Source organism: Dermacentor albipictus, chromosome 5, assembly GCF_038994185.2.
Source record: "Dermacentor albipictus isolate Rhodes 1998 colony chromosome 5, USDA_Dalb.pri_finalv2, whole genome shotgun sequence".
In the NCBI taxonomy this organism is placed as follows: domain Eukaryota; kingdom Metazoa; phylum Arthropoda; class Arachnida; order Ixodida; family Ixodidae; genus Dermacentor; species Dermacentor albipictus.
In genome coordinates, this window is record NC_091825.1 from 59502236 (window position 1) to 59518087 (window position 15852).

Consider the following 15852-nt stretch of genomic DNA (forward strand, 5'->3'; position numbering starts at 1 on the left):
TTTACAGAAAATTTGCTGGTAATTTGTGACCGAACACTCTTCCGTAAATTAAGAACGGTCATTTCCGTAGAACGGACAACTGTAAAAAAAGAGACCGTAATACAAGATACGAGTGCTTCTGTATCTAGAAAACGGAAGACTCTGTATTCTGAATCTGTACTATAACCGTTAAAGTACGGTGCTTCTCGTATTCAGAAAACGGAACACACCGTATGCTGAATCTGTACTATAACCGTTAAAAAACAGGTGCTTGCCGTATTCAGAAAACGAAAGACTCCGTATGCTAAATCTGTACTATATCCGTTAAAGTACAGGTGCTTCCCGTATTTCATCTTGCAGAGCATATCCATTCGAAGATGTGCCATTGGGGACAAAATTGCCCAGGACGTGCGAGAGTCGACCGAATTTCATTGGTGTGCTATTTGCTGGGATCAGCCGTGCCACCATCTGCGTTGGGAATGTGCATACGTGACCCACTGTTTTCAGCGGTCTTGAGCAGAAATGCAATTTGGTCAACGCTCGCACTTCCAGGGTACTTTTGTCCACGATAGTACATCTCCTTTAATGCAAATGTCTTGAAGGCAGCTCATAGTCAAAGCAGCAGGTCACCATTGAGAAAATTGTCTTGCCAACACACTGACATGGCTGCAGAGATAAAACACTTTGCACTTTGTGATAAGAATGCACTGCATAGCATATATACAAAAAGGTGCAACATTTCAGTCCTCAAGTTCTTAGATCACAGAAGCAACTTTATTTTCTTCAATCACTCGTCTTGCACTTCTTCCTGGTGAAAGTTGTTCTTGACTCCAAACGCTTGCAAGGATAAACTTGCTGCTGTTAGGAGAAACAAATAGTATTCGTGAATATCCATCCTAAAGAAAGCGGCAAAAAAGTTTAATCACAGAACACGACAAAGCAGTAACTTCTGTGTTAGAAAAACATGTAAGTAGATCAACATTGTTGGAACAAGGGATGTTGCTGTAGCCAACATTTCGACATAGGTGCTTGTCATTAGGGTAGCAAATGTTTTCCTTGGCTGTGTTGCTTTGGATTTTGCATATCTCACTGGCCCCTAGCCTCATTGGGGGAGAAGTAACTGGTGCGTATAATAGGTCAAGAAAAGTCAAAGTGTTAAAATAAAGGAAGGAAGGGTGTGCTTAGCAGTGGTGATTGTGATGGAGCGGGTATGAGCGATGCTGTCAGTACTTGCCAAGAGTAGGGGTGACCAAAACAGAAAACGATGTACCCATGTAAGCAGTCATTAATCCAGTAGACCTAATCTTCCCAGAAGACAAAATAGGTATCAAGATAAACAGTTTGCGCTTTTGGAAAAGGAAAACGAAGAATTAAGGAAAATAAATTTTGTATCAAGATGCATCTGGTTAGGATCACTGCAAGTGGTAAATGAAGGCGCATTATGAATATATATTTGGTTGAAAGCCGATGAAGAAAATATATATTAACCAAATATTAAAAAATAGGGACATTAAAATTAAACTGGATATGACCATAAAACAGTAAAGAACAGCCTGTGGAAAAAAATGGGATGGATAATATAACCAGGTGCAAGATTGCAAAACGTCGAGTGCTGTTTATATTCATGCTGCTGTTGACGGCTTCAAGTTTCTGTCTTCCTGTGGAACCTTTGTCTTACTTGAACAAGGAAATGGGTCATTTTTTAAACAAGCCAGTTCAAATGCAGTTCAAAGCTTCAGCGGTGTTATAATGAAAGAAAATATTATGGTCAGTTCTCCTGCTCATCTTGAAACTTATTGTGCGCAACAAACAGGGACGTAGAATAGAAGAAACACAATGTTAAGCGCTCGTCCTTGTGTTTCTTCTATTCTTCGTCCCTGTTTGTTGCGCACAATAAGTTTCAAGATGAATTTGTTCCAACTAGGCCGACTCGCAGTCTTGCTTCAGTTCTCCTGGGTGTGCTTTCATTCACCAGTTATTTCCACCGGTGTAAGTTCAAAATTTAATGGTCTAAATGGACCTTAGCTCCTGGCAAACCATTAGCTGGTCTTTTTTTCAACACAGATGCCTGCACATTATATGTGTTGGCAGGAGTGCTAGCGAACTACATTATACTTGTTGCCACAAACAAAGTGAAACTTGGTAACAGTGATTGCAAAAAAAACCAGCATTCCACAATACTGATTCAAGTCGTCTGGAAAAGTTGCTTAAGTTAACGTACACCCCCTACTCCACCAGACACAATTATTCACCCCACTGACTCTCATGGTGTCAACCATGCTATTACAACACTAGGCATCAAGTGAGGAGAATTAGGGGATAAGAGGGAACAATGCTTTTTGTTAGAACATCAAATGTGCTTTACATAAATGCTACATTCCAACTAACAAAGGAGCAACCGGTTTGTGACATAGTGACCAATGCATACGAAAGCTAATGACATTCTGTGGAGCAGAATGTTGACGATGAGGTGTTATGCACACAAGTGTACTCTTTCACACAAAATGACATCCTGCACTCAAACCTTGTGCCAACATTAGAGTTTGAAAAACACCATAGTGGAAAGCAAAGAGTGCTAAATTTGTTGAAAATTACTAAAAATTATTCGATTATTCATTATCCTTACTGTTTGTTAAAGATTCACAGATTGTTCCCTATGGGTGCTGTAAACAGGCACCCTTCTTTTACAGTGGTAGCAACAATGATCTGTGGCACAGACAAGAATAAATGCTCATGAAGTTTATGCACGAGTATATCCTACAAATTACACCCCATTTCACATTCCAATATGGTAGAAGAGGAAGACGAAAAAAAACTACTTTCTGGTGGAGGATGCATACCCCAGAATAGAAGAAACAAGTGTACCCTAACCATTGCTGCTGCCGATGCCTGTGCACTAGCAGTTACATATAATATGGCAGTTACAATTGTTTTTCCACAAGCACTGCAAGCTGCGGCCAGTTTAACAGTACACAGCTGTAATAAATTTAGGGCAAGCTAAAGCTCTCTAATGGATTTATCTCATATGACACAATTGGAATGCAATATTCTGCAAATAAGTGAAGCGCGATGTGCCATCCCATACAATGAAACACCTTTGAAGAATCTGAATCACCACCTGCACTCTTAGGCAAAGTTGCACCCTTTGGAGTGCCCCTTCTGCCACACAACAATAATCGTTATTTGCCTTGATGCGTTTCCTTTCTTGAAGACGCCATGCCCGCTACTTTGTTGTCGGGAATGCTATCATGCTGATAACGCGCATGCCGTTCGTTACTGGAAAGCACAGGGCTCGCAGCGTTAAAGAAAGGAAATGCATAAAGGCAGATGACAATTATCGTTGTGTGGAACAAGGGGCACTTCAAAGGGTGTAACTCTGCCTAAGAGTGTGAGCCGTGACGAGGGAAAAGAGTGTGTTCTGTGTAAAGTAGTGCACCTGTATAACCTAAAGCTTTGGAGAATGCATTTAGTATGAGCTGGGAAGGTTCCTAATTTTAATTGCACACAGTGAAAACCTCCATGCAGTTTTGCAAAATGCAAACCCCCTACCTTTTTGTTGTTCAAACGTAATGACACGTAGGGCCATAACATGTACATTACGGGTTTCGTTCCCAAACAATCAAAGTGAATAGCACCACCCTAAGTGTTATGTGCCTTCTTGTTAGTGTCGAATGCTGCGATCGGCAGAGAAACGGATTTCTGGAGCAATATAAAGTATTAGGTGCTGTGATCTCAGTTCTTTCACTGCTTTTTAAGCATTATCGGGTCCTAAAGTAAAGAAACGAGGAATAAATACATGCATATTTCACGTTACAACCCTCATAAGTATTTAGTAGTCTGGATTATGAAGGATTCCAGATTTACAATGCAGGACAGATTTTATTCCACTGAAAGAATGGCATCATGCCAATGATTCTGCATTTGGTGCTATATTTATTTGTATTTAGTTCAGTTGGAATGTGTGTGTATCGTCAGCGATATCGCTTGACATGTTTTATATTGACTGTTTTCTAAATTCAGGCAAATTCGTATTCGCAAATAACCTTGTATGACACCAAGAACTTGCTTAGCAGGAGTATTTCTAACATTTGCAAGATGTGAGGCTCTTGAATGCATATCTCAGCCTGGGGTACACGCCGCCCCCTAATCTCATCAGCAAGTTTCTGGAACTCATCTACGAGGTTTCTTATGATGAATGTAAAGTTGCTTGAATGGGAGAAATAGGGAATTTATAACAGGTGAATTATGCAGCATAAGAATGATGTCAGCAAGAAGCAAGCATCAAGAACTATAAAATGAAGACTATAAAATGCAAGAATTATTTGGGATGATTTAAAATTCTGGCATTGGAACGAAATGTCTTTCAATCTATATATAAACTCTGATTATTCACTCTACTACCACGACCTTCATTAGAAACATTCATAATCATTATCCTATCTATGCCACATCATCCTAGCTAATATTCAAGCCTTCATAAGCTGCTTTTTTTACTGCTAATTCTCTGTGGGAAAGAGGTGTCCGTATGAAGACCATATCATATACTTATTACCCGTTTTTTGATAAATGATAAGGGAAAAACTTCACACCAAAAATGCATTGAGCTTGAGCAAGTTCTGCGTTTGATGCTGTTGATTCTTTTTTCCCTTTGCCATCATTGACCCACCTGGTTAGCTAAGTAGACAGAAAAGCTGCAGGAGAAAGGTGGGGGTGCCAAACCAGACTTGTGCCCCAGGGGACCTTTTCACGGTCACTGGAGGAACTGCCTGTGGCCTCGGCATCTTCCTTGAGGGCCACGGCCATGTCTAAGAAACCTTGTCTCCACAGGCTGCACAAAGAAAGATAATTTGCTGAGCTAAGTCTTTTTATTAAAAGAACCCATTTAAGTTGTATTCGTGGCTTTGCACCACAAAACTGACACATGACTGGCCACTCAAGACACTTTATGTGTATTCGCAGGCTTATTCCTTGGAAAAACACTTTTATGTAGCACACAATGAGTAACAGTAACAAAAAATGTATCAGGAGGCTTTCATATTGCTCTACAACTTTTCATTGACACATTTCATTTAATTATTTGAGATATTTAATAACTAATTAAGAATTATGTAATTAGGCAGAATGCACAATATAATCAGAGTATCTCCAAGCGATGGCAAACATTACCTTCATTTTGTCTAGTTACATCGCATTTACATATTTCTAAATCTTGGTGCATGATAGTTAAGACACCCTGTAGATCAAAAAACAGTATTAAAATTTTCATAATCATCTCTTGCGTGTTATTGGTGGCTATGGCTGCTTCAAGTTATTCTTTCAGTATGGTACAAGCAGTTTTGAAGTGAAATTGTTTTGCATCGAGGGCATGTAATCTAGGCAATCAAGCAAAAGGTCAAGTTGTGTTCACTATTCAGATGTTTAACTAAGAAGCTGCAGGAAAAGGAAACAAGACACAACACCTAATAAACAATGCAAAATTTGAAAATTTAAACTGAACAAGAAACCAGTGTTTGAAAACACAGAAAAAAAGCCAGCAGCTTACATCGAATACACCCTTGCTATGTACTCCAAGTGAAGTTGTTACCGCAATGCTTGGGCACCACATGAACGTAACAATCAACAACTTCGAGCAGAATATTAATACCACTAAATGAACTGGCCTTTGAAGATTCTTGATCTGAAATCCTCAACGACTTGTTCTGGTGTTTAATCTGTCAAGCTCAATCTGTATTCTCAAAAGCTGGCTCTCGGCCATAATTTCTGTAAACGCAACATCAGCTTAAATCTCAAGATAGGGTTGACCTGCAAATAAAGTGGATAATGCATGGCAAACATCATGAACTCTCTTACATGTTAACCAGAGGGTTCACTCATGCAGCCATGAAATTGTGATGCAGACACGATATATTGAAGCTGGTTTTGTGAAGTGTTTCATGCTTCCAAGGCTTCTTCAGTTGTGAAAGCTGTCTCCGTTAGCTAAATAAGCGATGAGAATAAAAAAATAACTTCAACATGCTCACAATATGTTGACCATTTGCAAGTAAACAGCAGCCTTTTTGGCACCCAGGTTGCCTGGTGCAAATCTACTATGCCACAGTACTTGCGTTACCCAGTACCAGCCACTTTAAAATGCAATGTGTTCAGAACCCTTTCCCTCTGTTTGTCTGCTTTGGAAACAGTTTAACATGTGTTCAGTAGGCGTCGAGAAAGGGGACAGAAAACACTGTGCACCACTGATTTCTAACATATTTCGCTGGATGCAGCACACCGCACCGGATGCAGGTGAAGCTAGTGGAAATGCGATGTCATGCAGTCGCTTGTCCTGGAAGCAGGGCATATGGTGGACTAACTAGTGCGTGCGATCAGATAATATTGCTGCCGAAAAACTTTGTGGTTTTTCACATTTTAGGAGGTCTCTACATGTCTGGTAAGCACTTTTATGACAATCTGAACCCGTATACGACAGTGTTCTCTTACATCAAGTTTTTTCTGATTTTCCAGTGTTTCCATTGCACGCCACTTATGTTAGCAACACTGTAGACACTACAATGGAAAAATTCTGGACACCTCGAAACACTGCTTGGGTAGTTTATGGCACATCAGGCAGGCATGTTAGGGGAAGAAATGCTACACACCCGTGCAACAAAGTGCTGCCGCAAAGTTGTGAAGCACCAACTTCCGGGACAAGGCCGGCTTCAGTCGAGGGCGCTCGATGTGCTGTTCATCCCCTGTAGTAGAAATCAGTGGCGTGGACCCTTTTATACTGGCTGTCTTTTCTGGTCGGAACCTTGGCAACAGCTTCCACCATACTTTTTTGAACCTGCAACATGTGCAGAGAAAGTCACATCAGTGTGCATTGATTGTATGGCTTTATTGTGCTACACATTCTATCAAATAATTAAAAAATACAGTTCACACATTTTTACTAGTGTATATAGACAGTCTAGTTGCTATACACGCCAAACATTACCATTCCTTTGACAGAATGCAACAATAGAAGCGTACACTGTAAAGCTACACTAAAATTTAAATTGATGTGACACCGTATGAGCATACACTATGCTTACTGTATGCTTTAGCCCTGTGTCAAGTAAAAGTTAATTGTCAATCATTTATGGTGTATTTCTACTTATTCTGGGTCATCAAACTGTACAATCAATGTTCCAAGTTTACACAATGTTGGCTTTTGATTGCCTATGTGATCCGTTTCCTACTTACGCATGCAGTAATCCCACTGTAATAAGGAAAAAGAGAATAGGAAATGCCGTGATAATCTTCTACATTTGATGAGGGCAGGAGCAATGACCAATAGCATGTGGTTGAAGCTACATAATTACTCAGTTTTCACACAGCTTAATTATTCAGCAAGTAATAAAGAGCTATCCTGTGCACCTCTGCATGACCAATAAAATCTGACTGCTTGACACTGCACTAAGGCTTGGTACTGTTCGGCAGTTCAGCTTTGGTTTTCTGATATACAGAACTGTTTAGGTACCAGTAGTTTACTTTGCGATAAAATGGAGCTTGGAGCACTGGTCATTTGCACATAAATAATGCGACAGCAAATATAACACAAGGATAGGAATATGGGTCCCTTGGAAAAAGTACATACACATTATGATTATAATGTGATGTGATGCCACAATGAAACAGAAAGCAACGCATAGAAGTGGACGGCGCTTCCATGCCACCAAGGTTATTGGACAGACAGTACTTGAGAAGTGCCCGCAACACAATGTGTTGGCGGGCTAGTTGGTGTGAATCCATAAATACTTTGTTAAGCGCAAAACAATGGACACAAGAAAGACGACCGGCACAAGAGCGTACTCATGCGACGGGATCCAAAAAACCATATTGAGCACTGCACAAGGTTAAAGAAAGCACACTAATGCACTGTGACCCCAATGACTGTATGAAGAAAGCTTCCGATAACTCTCAGGCGGTGGTATCACAGCACTTTTTCAAAATCGTAGTATCACGAAACATGGCTTTGCACTTTTATATTTTACAATGTTGAGCCAAATGGGAACCTGTGCCTGTTGGTATGGATCGTTTAGGTTCGCAATGTTTCGTGATGCTACGATTTTGAAAAAAGAGCCGTGATACCACCGCCAGAGAGTTATCGGAAGTTTTCTTCATACAGTCATTGGGGCCACAGTGCATTAGTGTGCTTTCTTTAACCTTGTAAAGTGCTCAATATAGTTTTTTTTGGATTCTGTCGCATGAGTGTGCTTTTTTGATCAGATGTTGGTGGTTCCTGCACAGCCCATGTTCTTCTAGATTCTGCTGTCTACAAAGGAGGGACGCAATAAAGTGATGTCAGTTGAGAGTAGCGCCTTGTTCTGTCGTCTTTCTTGTGTCCGTTGTTTTGTGCTAAAAAAGCAATGATGTATTCCTTGTGTGTGTTTGAAGACAGCTCCACACGCAGTAGCGTATCCAGTATTGCTGCCCAGTGGTTTAGCTCGCCGCAGTATGAAGTGCCACAAAACATAAGGAGAGAAACCTGCATTATAGTCTTGTTGCAAACAAGAATATAACGTGAAGTGCATTCTGAGGCCAGAAACTATAAAAAAAAATTTCATGATGCACCGCTGTGCAAGGTTTTATAGCAAAGTCAAATACATTTAGTGTAAATATGACACTATGATGATGCACAATGGTGGTAATCTGTAATAATATAAAAGGTGCCTTAATGTTACAACAAAAGCTGACATTACTTAATAATAGCCCTGTAAAATTTAACATGCAGGGGCACCGCTTGGTTAAACAATAGTGATGTATTGTCTATGTACACAAGTATTACCCACGCATTTCTGCCATTGTCTAAATGGCATAAATGAATGGGTAATACTTGTATACATAGATATTACATCTCTATTGTTTAACCAAGTGGGTAAACTATGTCTGCCTGACACAAGATTAGAATTAAACCATAAATTATACATAGTCACCCTAAGAGTAACACCTCATTTGAACTTCACAGTAAGTAGACGCCTGTTGATGCCAGCCTCTCCCAATGCTAAACTGTATTGCATGCTCTACAGAGAAATTAGAGTGGTATCACTCAACTCTGAAGCAATTCAGGACTGCAGCACTGTAGAAGACATCTACAAATGTCCCATTTCATGTATAACAGCCTGAATTGCTTGCACATCTTACCAAGTGCAAATTAAAATTTCTTTTTGTTTAGCATTTTTGCCTGCTAGACCACAATCCAATGTCATCAATATATTAACATATTACCTCAAAGAACCTAATTTGGCTTATAGATTAACACCTTTGCATACTGCCACAGCTGCACTCTGTCATATGCGTTGCAATCATAAAGGAGTGCTGGTCCACCAGCACTCCAATGTCACTAACAGTGATCACCTACACAGCTAAGTAAACGGTCATGATTCAGGTGGCAAATAGCTATGAGAAAAAAAAAATCCACTCACCTTGAGAGCTATAATACTGCAATAACTTGAGAGAGATGGACCCATTGCAGGCAGCAGACCTCTTCTCAGCTCCAGCACAACAGCAACTTGCCTTTCAATAAAAGAAAAGGATTGATTAGTAATGATAAGTTACCTTGTTTTTGCTGAGTATCAATACAATCTGACTTTCATGCATATCCACTCTCCGCTTTAGTAATACAACTGAATTATTCGTCAAATAAAAGAGTCTATGATGATACCATTCGCATCTCTTGTATGTCCAAATTTTTTCGCACTGATACCCCGTTTACTGCTTGCTTAGTGGCACGAATGCCTTGACTGCCCAGACATCATTCGAAGGAATACGTCTTGCTGCACCGCAAACGGTGCAGCAAGACGTTTTTTTCTGGTCACAATTAAAACGTGCACCCAAGCAAGAAAGTAACGATCACAGGTAGTGAGCGACTGCTATTGCCTCGAACGTTTATTTCCGTATTTTAACAGAAGTTCTTGTATCGGATACAGTATGCTCTCAAGCCAATACAAGCGTCAATACAAGAGCTCAACTGAACGCAGTTTTATTCTACGCTTTTAACGCGAGTGAACAAAAGGTTAGAAGTACCTCACGGAAATTGCGATCGAGCCAATCGCGCTACGACTGGAATCGATCTGAAAAGATAGGTTGATCCCTTTCCCCATTCATGCGTCATTTTTGCACTAAGACGTTGCATAGTGGTCTTTTGAAACAATATTTCTGTTCGCGACACCGGCTTACCACACATCATTTTAACCCCTACGTTATGCAAACCAAATAAGATTAAAATGGGCTTACCTCATGAGCAAGTTACGAGCGCGCGTAGACTGTTGAACACCCGTTGAGAGCAAGCAGGCTAGCCGTGTCCAAGCGCATACGTGCACCCAAACACAGGACAACTTCTTCGATGCCGCAGCGAGCAGAGTTTTGTACACGAAGTGAAAGACATCCAGCGCAAATATCTCCGCGCGATGACGGCAAATAACGAGCGCAGAAGCGTACACAACACAGCAACAAACTCGGAACTTTGCCAATTCGAACGTGCCGACACCCAAGCAGCGTAACCATCCATCGTTTCTGTTCTTCGCTCCCGATGCGTCAATCTCTCTTCCTTGGGCTCTTGCTCCACCCTTGAGTACAAATCAAGAGATATTTACGGCGAATTAACAACATTTACAACACGACTCGAAAAATGCCGGCTGACTACACATGTGCATCTCCGTCTGCCACTCCTAACGGACGCGCAGCGCGCGCTGCTCCCTGGTGTCGCACTCTGAGCGCGGAGAACCGAACAGAATCGGTTTCGTTTTCGCATTTCTGCTCTTGTTACTGGAACTGCAATATAATTGCTTGACAATTAATTGAATTCTAAAAGAGGAGAACGCTTTCTCTCCCACAAGTTAGTGCGTTTTATACAAAGGGAGAGAGAATTCAAAAGGCAGAAAGGCAGGGAGGTCAACCAAAGCATTCGCTACTGGCGATAGCAAACCCCTGTGCTATAATGAAGTGCAAAGCAGTGCACTGCGATGCGTCCATAAGCTCTAGTACAGGGATAATTTGGGCTGGTTGGTGCATGTAATGAACGGGTAAATAATGAGTTGTGTCATAACATTACCCATGCATAAAGCACGTGGAACTAATGGTATTGCATTCTAGGTCAAAAAGAAATAAAGCTTGAATCGTTACATCTCGACACTGGGCATTCTTTCTTTCCGAAATATTTTTTTCTTCTTTTTGACAGTATACACAGTACTAGCACGGTAATAGGTGCTTCATCTTCAGTCACCTTCCAGTAGTTTACACACATGTCGGTGCATGTTCGCGTTCTTTATTCTACCGTACAAGAACGAGCACGCTTACCGGTCTTGTTTCAAGATGAAGCGCCAAATGTTTGCGATTACATCTTACCGCAAGAATTAACACATGAACAGTGAAGATTATGCGTAATCGATTTGTCTCAATGAATGGGCAGTTATTGTCAGAGACGAGATATTTTGTAAATATCATGGGAATGAGTTCAACCAACTACATTGCAGTTCAGCAGTGCCCTTTGACACTTGGGTTAATTGCTTGCCGCATTCGAAAATTTCCTCCGACCGTTGTACTTGGATCTATAGGCCGCCAGTCCCCTTCGAGACCATTTATTGCCAAATGTAAACGCAGTTACGGTCATTATACCACTCCCTGCGTTTCGGTACTGATTTAGAGTGCGCACAATTTTTGGCGTATAGAGCACCAATGTCATTCCCAGTGCACCAGCACCTGAGTGCCGCAAGCTTGTTTACGCATACACGTATGTCCCCGGCTCTTCATTCACTTAAACATATATGCTGCGTTATTAACTACAAAGCGCTTAATTTGAGAACATTGCGAGAACACGCATATATTTGCGCATATGATCAGCGTTACAAAGCCCATATGCGCGGCAAACTGCGACCGGAATAGAAGATGCGTATATATATTTATACGATCTGTTATTGCAGCTTTTGGTAGAAGGCTAGCTCTCACATTTTGTACGCAACTTCATAATGCGTACAGTTTGCGTGTTCAATAAAGTATTGTTAGCTGAAACTTTATGAGTACGAGCGCTCATTCAGACAGCTTAAATTTTCTCACAATATACGGATGTTCACATAACAAAAATACGGGATTCTCTCTGTTTCGTCCAAAACAGCGTATAGCCGTTATATGATTACAGTGAAAATGTCCGTAAAGCTGAATACGGAGAGCACTTTCCGTATATTAACGGCAGATTTTGCCGTATTTTTGAAATTTGACATACTTTCCGTATTTTTATCTGCAGTTCTCCGTATAATGACAGAAATCCCCCGTAAAATTACGGAAATTTTTTACAGTGTAAGTTATAAAAATGCTATGCTGGGAAGACTCGATTCATTCCTTACCCTGGCAACTTTACAAGGGAATAAACGCACATATTCATATCGTCGCCAGGCACCATGGTAGATCCCTTTCTCACGTACTAATTATGGCTGTCAACGTCTTAAACATACACTGTACCTTCCCTACTTAACTATTTCAACCAACAAAATGTTGATGTGTTATCTCTAAACAAAACTAAAATATTGGATTTATTTTTATAGATGTATATTGTTAACTGCTCTAACAGTTCCGCAGAACTTATCATGTATTCTCGTTGTGTCTATATACGTTCACACTTCTAACCATTATTCCTAGAACCATTATTCCTGCAGTGATTGTGCCTGGACCACGTGGGAGTGTTTGAGTTGTAAACTGGATGCTGCAAAGGGCGTATTCGCGTTTCTAAAATTCGAGGATGTGATGACGCCCTGGGCTACGTTGGCATGGTGTCTATCGCAAAAGCAGCAGCCTATATGCAGGTTTTCTTTTCCTATTTTTTAACATAGATGCACATATATATGTGCAGGTATGTATAATAATTTCTAAAAAAAATTTCCTGGTGTAAACCTGTGTTTATTCTACGCTTCTATGAAATTTGTTATATATATATATCTATATATATATATATATTGTCACAGACAAAGCCACAAAAGACTTCGGTCGACGCTAGAGATCCTCTATATATGTCGCTGTCCTGGCACCTTCGTCGTTCTCTTCTTCTCGGAGCCACCCAACATGCCTAGCATGTGGCACCGAATTGCACCGAGTGGCTGTCAGCTGTGTCGAGGAACGTGGCATTACCCTCCTCCCTAGAAGCATCGTCTCGATGCGGAACATTGATGCACTGGAAATTGCCACGGTGATACTGTTAAGACAGACGTAGATGGTGAGAGACGTGTGGAGCTTTGCGTTCAGCGGGAGTGGTATAACTTCAATCTAGAAGTAACTGAGCATGTGTTGGTGGGCTAGTTGGTTATTATTCAATCTAGAGACGTGAACGACATCGGACTGGCGTGGGCGTCGGGGACGGTGAGCGGTGTCTTCTCCTTCAGGAATCACTTCGTATGTGACGTCGCCGAGTCGTTGAACGATCCTGTAAGGTCCAAAGTAGCGGGCAAAAGTTTCTCCGACCGACCACGCTGGCGTATCGGTGTCCACACCCATACTTTGTCACACGGTTGATAAGTGACGTCGCGGTGACGAAGATTGTACCGGTCGGCGTCGTTGTGTTGTTGGTGGCGGACACGCATTCGTGCGAGCTGGCGCGACTCTTCGGCGCATCGAGCGAATTCCGCAGCATCAGTGACAACATTAGAACAGTAGGTGGGTAGAAGCATTGCGTCCAACGTTGTGACAGCTTCCCGGCCGTGTACCAAGCGAAAAGGGGTGAAGCTGGTAGTTTCTTGAACGGCAGTATTATATGCAAACGTAACATATGGGAGAACGTCGTCCCAATAATTGACGTCAGCCACATGATCGAAGTCGTCGAGCCAGTCTTCCACGTCCTCAAAAGGCTCACCCTGGAACGGCCGCGGCCAGCGTGGGGTGTGGAGAACCAGAGACGCAGGAGACTGTCCCGTACCGTACGTCTCCTGTGTCTGGCTTGTGGTTGCGGTGGACATCCTCGGCAGATCTTGCAGGCCGTATTCCGGAGGCAGTTTTTGAAGCCGTCGGCTTTTGCGTAGGTTGTCCGCTCCCTGTTCCTGGGGGTCAGAGTACATAGACGCGTACCCAGCACCTCCACCAGTTTGTCACAGACAAAGCCACAAAAGACTTCGTTCGACGCTAGAGATCTTGTCTTGTCTTGTCTTGTGGCCTCGAGAGTGGCGCGTACCCACTATGGGGGATTGGCCAAGAAGCAGGCGGTTTTCCGTATGGTTAGAAGTAGAGACAATCTAGATTTGTATAGTGGAGCGTGGGACGATAGTACTGTAAATTAGAAGTTTAATTGATTATTGTTAGGAATTCCAATAAAATAAGTAAACGTGAAGAAATGAAATAATATAAATTATGGATAATTTTAGAAATTCAGCAAGGCACTCTTTTTGTGTCTCTGATGAAATTGTAAACTGCTAGAAAAGCATCCCTGTGGCTGGATCCCAGTGAAGTCGCCCCAAAAGAAAGAATGGTTGGCGAGGATAGCGAAAGGCTAAGTTTAGTAAATGAGTATTCTAATAGTTTTCTTTGTCTTAGAAAGCGGCGGCACGAGAGAAAGTAATGTTCGACAGTTTCAGGCTCACTGCAAAAAGAACATAGAGGGGACACTGCGAGACCAGACCTGTGTAAGTAAAAATTTAGAGGAGGTATGCGACATCTCAATTTTGTAAAGGAAACTTCCAATTGCCTTGAAGGACACCAATTAGTATTCCATGGGAAGCCAAGATGGTGGAAATCAGAAGAGGGTGTTAGCATGGATATTGCAGAGTTTTGAGATATAGCGAAATTTCTGTACCTAGCCGCGGTGACATAAGCCAATGTCGGCAAAACAGATATGATTGGGCCGTTCAGGGAAGCTCGTGCGAGAGAATCAGCCATTTCATTCAAATGCAACCCATGATGTCCGGGTACCCAAAGCAAACGTACTTTTCGTAAGTACGGAGGCACCATCGAACGAAATGTTCTTTGAATTGCTGAATTTAAAGCTGCAGTTAGTGCTGTGCATACAGATAGCGAGTCGGTCACAATAACAGCTAATGGGTCATTTTGGGGCAGTTTTCGTAATGCTAGTGTTATCGCTAATAATTCTGCCTGAAATATAGGCGTGAAGTCGGGAAGGCGAAGGGAGTAAGACCACTGAAGAGATTCAGAGAAGATCCCCACTCCTGCCTTCTCATTGCACACAGAAGCGTCCGTAGCTATTACATTGTCAGTGGTTAGCTGGTGTAGGTGGCCGTTTAAGATATTAATTAAATCTCGTCTTGGTAATAGCTTAGCATGATTTGGAAATATGTCATCGAACTGAATTTTGAGGTCTGGGAAGGCATCATTTGAATGGTAAACATGGCGTAGGGACACATCCAATTTTTGTAACTGTTCTTGAACGAATATTACCTGAGGACTGTGGAATCTCGACCACGATACTTGGAAAAACTCAGACGGTTCAGTGATAAATATATATTGCGTACGCCTTTTGAAATAATCGTAAATTTTTAAAAATGTCTGAACCGTAAGTATGCGGAATCTGCACTCTAGGGTGGGTATATGAGCTTCCTGATAAAGAACAACGTTGGCAACAAATCTAGGTAGCCCAAGGCATGACCGTAGAGCTTCTCTTTCTAAAAGTACCAGAGGTTTAATTTTGCAGGCCGGGCCACCGGAAAATATTACGCAGCCGAATTCTAATATGGGCCGAATATACATTTTATAGATCATCAGTAAAGTATCCCTGCGTAGTCCAGAGCGTCGGTGGCTGAGCCGGCGGAGCATGCCTATGGCTCGTTCTGCCTTTGTTTTAATATATTCAATGTGACTGTGCCAGGAGAGTTTGCCATCGTAAATGACACCAAGGTACTTGACTTCGTCAACTTGGGGAATGATTTC

General features: G+C 41.7%; 1 long non-coding RNA gene across 2 annotated transcripts; it reads right to left on the bottom strand.

Moving 5' to 3' along the window:
- Positions 1 to 718: 718 nt before the first annotated feature.
- Positions 719 to 10412, bottom strand: LOC139059882 (uncharacterized). 2 transcript variants are annotated; one of them, XR_011514476.1, is made up of 5 exons: positions 10231 to 10412; positions 9420 to 9510; positions 6615 to 6799; positions 4646 to 4807; positions 719 to 837 (listed from the first exon to the last, which is right to left on the bottom strand). It is a non-coding gene; the product is annotated as an uncharacterized lncRNA (long non-coding RNA). The 2 variants fall into 2 exon arrangements; XR_011514477.1 differs by having other exon boundaries at positions 732 to 834.
- Between the last annotated feature and the right edge of the window lie 5440 nt (positions 10413 to 15852).